Source organism: Arachis hypogaea, chromosome 2 (assembly GCF_003086295.3).
Source record: "Arachis hypogaea cultivar Tifrunner chromosome 2, arahy.Tifrunner.gnm2.J5K5, whole genome shotgun sequence".
In the NCBI taxonomy this organism is placed as follows: Eukaryota; Viridiplantae; Streptophyta; class Magnoliopsida; order Fabales; family Fabaceae; genus Arachis; species Arachis hypogaea.
This window is the reverse complement of record NC_092037.1, coordinates 47,588,154-47,593,550: the sequence shown is the minus strand read 5'-3', so window position 1 is coordinate 47,593,550 and position 5,397 is coordinate 47,588,154. Positions and strand designations below refer to the sequence as shown.

Sequence of the window (5,397 nt, the reverse complement as noted above, 5' to 3'; positions counted from 1 at the left end):
CTCTGGGACCGAAGCCAATGATCACTCTTGTTCTTATGTATTTTCAACGGTGGAGTTTCTACACACCATAGATTAAGGAGTGGAGCTCTGCTGTACCTCGAGTATTAATGCAATTACTATTGTTCTTCTATTCAATTCCGCTTGTTCTTGTTCTAAGATATCACTTGTTCTTCAACTTGAGGAATGTGATGATCCGTGACACTCATCATCATTCTCACCTATGAACGTGTGACTGACAACCACCTCCGTTCTACCTTCGATTGGGTGAATATCTCTTGGATTCCTGATACACGATGCATGGTTGATCGCCTGACAACCGAGTGCTCGCCTGACAAACGAGCCAGCCATTTCGTGAGATCAGAGTCTTCGTGGTATAGGCTAGAACTGATGGCGGCATTCAAGAGAATCCGGAAGGTCTAACCCTGTGTGTGGTATTCTGAGTAGGATTCAATGATTCAATGACTGTGACGTGCTTCAAACTCCTGAGGGCGGGGCGTTAGTGACAGACGCAAAAGAATCACTGGATTCTATTCCGGCCTGATCGAGAACTGACAGATGGATAGCCGTGCCGTGACAGGGTGCGTTGAACATTTCCACTGAGAGGATGGGAGGTAGCCACTGACAACGGTGAAACTCTTGCTTGAGCTTGCCATGGAAAGGAGGAAGAAGGATTGGATGAAGACAGTAGGAAAGCAGAAAGACGGAAGGGAAGGCATCTTCATATGCTTATCTGAAGTTCCTACCAATGAATTACATAAGTATCTCTATCTTTATCTTTATGTTTTATGCATTTATCACCATACCCATTTGAGTTTGCCTGACTAAGATTTACAAGGTGACCATAGCTTGCTTCATACCAACAATCTCTGTGGGATCGACCCTTACTCGCGTAAGGTTTATTACTTGGACGACCCAGTACACTTGCTGGTTAGTTGTGCGAAGTTGTGTTTATGCCATGGTAGTGAGCACCAAGTCTTTGGGGCCATTACTAGGGATTATTAGAGTTTTGAAAAGTATTGATCACAATTTCGTGCACCAAGTTTTTGGCGCCGTTGCCGGGGATTGTTGAGTTTGGACAACTGAAGGTTCATCTTGTTGCTTAGATTAGGTATTTTTTTTTCGAAATTCTTGAAGAATTTCATGATGATTTGTTGAAATCTGGCTGGCTGTGAAGCCATGTCTAATTTCATTGGACCGAGGTTTCAACTTATCATCACAAGAGCTTGTTGATTTCTATCAATCTTGCTTTTGGAGCAGTGATCTGCTAAGGCTTGGCTGGCCATTGGCCATGTCCAGTGTTTTGGACCGAAGCTTTCTTTGAAAGTTTGGCTGGCTGTGAAGCCATGTCTAATTCCTGGACCGGAGTCTTAGACTAGCATTGCACTGATTCCTGGAATTCTCATTAAGAATTTTGATATTTTTTTCACCTAATTTTCGAAAAACACAAAAAAATTTACAAAATCATAAAATCCCAAAAAATTTCTTGTTGAGTCTAGAGTTTCATTTTAAGTTTGGTGTCAATTGCATGCATTCATTCATGTGTCTTAAGGATCTTCAAGATGTTATTGATGATTTCTTACTCTAATCTTTGAATTCTCTTGACTTGAGTGTTTATGTGTCTCATATGTGTCTCATTAGTGTCAGTAGTATACAAACTGCTAAGTTTGGTGTCTTGCATGCATTGTTATTTGATTCTTGTTGCATTTTGATTATTCCTTATTATTAAAAATCCAAAAATATTTTTAATTTGTGTCTTCTCAAGTCAATAATACAGAGAATTGAAGATTCAGAACATGCTGCAGAGGAATTATACAGAAAAAGCTGGGCGTTCAAAACGCCCAGTGAAGAAGGACAAACTGGCGTTTAAACGCCAGCCAGGGTACCTGGTTGGGCGTTTAACGCCCAAAAAGGTATAGTTTTGGGCGTTAAACGCCAGAATGTGCACCATTCTGGGCGTTTAACGCCAGGATGGCACAAGAGGGAAGATTCTGTTTTTCAATGCAATTTTTTTTTTCAGGTTTTCAAAGTTTTTCAAAATCAAATCTTTTTCAAATCATATCTTTTCAATCATGTGTTTTCAAAATCAATTTCTTTCCTTTTTCAAAGATACTTGCTATCAATTAATGATTTGATTCAACATTTCAAGTATGTTGCCTTTTCTGTTGAGAAAGGTTTAATGTTTGAATCAAATCTTTTCTTGTTAGCCAAGATTTTAATTTTCAAAATCAAACTTTTTTTTAAATGTTTTTCAAATCATATCTTCTCAATCACATCTTTTTAAAACCAATCATATTTTCTTAACCACATCTTTTTCAAAATAATTTTCAATCAAATCTTTCTGATTTCTAATTTCAAAATCTTTTTCAAAAATCACTTGATCTCTTTCCAACTCTTGGTTTTCAAAAATTAATTAGTGTTTTTCAAAATGTTTTCAAAATTTCTTACTTAATTTTCGAAAACCACTTCCCTTCTTCTCACATCCTTCTATTTATGGACTAACACTATTCCTTAATACAAAATTCGAACTCCATCTTCTTTGATAAGTTCGAATTTTCCACTTCTGCCTTCCATTTTTCTTTTCCTCTGACACCTCAAGGAATCTCTATACTGTGACATAGAGGATTCCATATTTTCTTGTTTTCTTCTCTCTCATATGAACAGGAGCAAAGACAAAGGCATTCTTGTTGAGGCTGATCCTGAACCTGAAAGGACCTTGAAGAGAAAGCTAAGAAGAAGCCAAAGCACAACTCTCTATAGAGGACCTAACCGAAATCTTCAAAGAAGAAGAACCTATGGCAGCCGAAAACAACAACAATGCCAACAATGCAAGGAAGGTGCTGGGTGACTTCACTGCACCTACTCCCAATTTCTATGGGAGAAGCATCTCTATCCCTGCCATTGGAACAAACAACTTTGAGCTTAAGCCTCAATTAGTTTCTCTAATGCAACAGAATTGCAAGTTCCATGGACTTTCACTGGAAGATCCTCATCAGTTTTTGGCTGAGTTCTTGCAAATCTGTGACACTGTCAAGACTAATGGGGTTGACCCTAAGGTCTACAGACTTATGCTATTCCCTTTTGCTGTAAGAGACAGAGCTAGGACATGGTTGGACTCTCAACCTAAAGAAAGCCTGGACTCTTGGAAAAAGCTAGTCAATGCCTTCTTGGCAAAGTTCTTTCCACCTCAAAAATTGAGTAAGCTTAGAGTGGAAGTCCAAACCTTCAGACAGAAGGAAGGAGAATCCCTCTATGAAGCTTGGGAAAGATACAAACAATTAATCAGAAAGTGTCCTTCTGATATGCTTTCTGAATGGAGCATCATAGGTATTTTCTATGATGGTCTCTCTGAACTGTCCAAGATGTCTTTGGATAGCTCTGCAGGAGGATCTCTTCATCTGAAGAAGACTCCTACTGAAGCTCAAGAACTAATTGAAATGGTTGCAAATAACCAATTCATGTACACTTCTGAAAGGAATCCTGTGAACAATGGGACTAGTCAGAAGAAAGGAGTTCTTGAGATTGATACTCTGAATGCCATATTGGCTCAGAACAAAATATTGACTCAACAAGTCAATATGATTTCTCAAAGTCTGTCTGGAATGCAAAATGCACCAAGCAGTACTAAGGAAGCTTCATCTGAGGAAGAAGCCTATGATCCTAAGAACCCTTCAATGGAAGAGGTGAATTACATGGGAGAATCCTATGGAAACACCTATAATCCTTCATGGAGAAATCACCCAAATTTCTCATAGAAGGATCAACAGAGACCTCAACAAGGTTTCAACAATAATAATGGTGGAAGAAACAGGTTTAGCAATAGCAAGCCTTTTCCATCATCTTCTCAGCAACAGACAGAGAGTTCTAAGCAGAATAACTCTGACTTAGCAACCATGGTCTCTGATCTAATCAAAACCACTCAAAGTTTCATGACTGAAACAAGGTCCTCCATTAGAAACTTGGAGGCACAAGTGGGTCAGCTGAGCAAGAAAATTACTGAACTCCCTTCTAGTACTCTTCCAAGCAATACAGAAGAAAATCCAAAAGGAGAGTGCAAGGCCATCAACATGGCCGAATTTTGGGAGGAAGGAGAGGCAGTGAACGCCACTGAGGAAGACCTCAATGGACGTACACTGGCCTCCAATGAGTTCCCCAATGAGGAACCATGGGAATCTGAGGCTCAAAATGAGACCATAGAGATTCCATTGGACTTACTTCTGCCATTCATGAGCTCTGATGAGTATTCTTCCTCTGAAGAGGATGAGTATGTCACTGAAGAGCAAGTTGCTAAATACCTTGGAGCAATCATGAAGCTGAATGACAAGTTATTTGGAAATGAGACTTGGGAGGATGAATCTCCTTTGCTCACCAAAGAACTGGATGACTTGTCTAGGTAGAAACTGCCTCAAAAGAGACAGGATCCTGGGAAGTTTTCAATACCTTGTACCATAGGCACCATGACCTTCAAGAAGGCCTTGTGTGACTTAGGGTCAAGTGTAAACCTCATGCCTCTCTCTGTAATGGAGAAATTAGGGATCTCTGAGGTGCAAGCTGCAAAAATCTCACTAGAGATGGCAGACAATTCAAGAAAACAAGCCCATGGACATGTAGAGGATGTTCTGGTTAAAGTTGAAGACCATTACATCCCTACTGATTTTATAGTCCTAGAGACTGGGAAGTGCATGGATGAATCCATCATCCTTGGCAGACCCTTCCTAACCACAGCAAGGGCTGTGATTGATGTTGATAGAGGAGAGTTGATCATTCAAGTGAATGAAGAATCCTTGGTATTTAAGGCTCAAGGATATCCCTCTGTCACCATGGAGAGGAAGCATGAAGAGCTTCTCTCAAAACAGAGCCAAACAGAGCCCCCATAGTCAAACTCTAAGTTTGGTGTTGGGAGGCCACAACCAAACTCTAAGTTTGGTGTTGAACCCCCACATTCAAACTCTAAGTTTGGTGTTGAGAGGTTCCAACATAGCTCTGAACATTTCTGAGGCTCCATGAGAGTCCTCTGTCAAGCTAATGACATTAAAGAAGCGCTTGTTGGGAGGCAACCCAATGTTTTATAATTAACTACTTTCTTTTGTTATTTTATATTTTTTGTAGGTTGATGATCATAAGAAGTCACAAAATCAATGAAAAAAGCAAAAACAGAATGAAAAACAGAAGGAAAAACAGCACACCCTGGAGGAAGAACCCACTGGCGTTTAAACGCCTGTGAGGCTAGCTGTTGGGCGTTTAACGCCCAGTCTGGCACCATTCTGGGCGTTTAACGCCAGAAAAGGGCACCAGACTGGCGTTAAACGCCAGAAAAGGGCAAGGAGTTGGCGTTAAACGCCAGAAATGGGCACCAGCCCGGCGTTTAACACCAAAATTGGCACAAAACGAGATTTTGCT

General features: G+C 40.2%; 1 non-coding gene across 1 annotated transcript; it reads right to left on the bottom strand.

Moving 5' to 3' along the window:
* Nucleotides 1–3,197: 3,197 nt before the first annotated feature.
* Nucleotides 3,198–3,305, bottom strand: LOC112766666 (small nucleolar RNA R71). The gene has a single exon (XR_003184480.1). It is a non-coding gene; the product is annotated as a small nucleolar RNA R71 (small nucleolar RNA).
* Between the last annotated feature and the right edge of the window lie 2,092 nt (nt 3,306–5,397).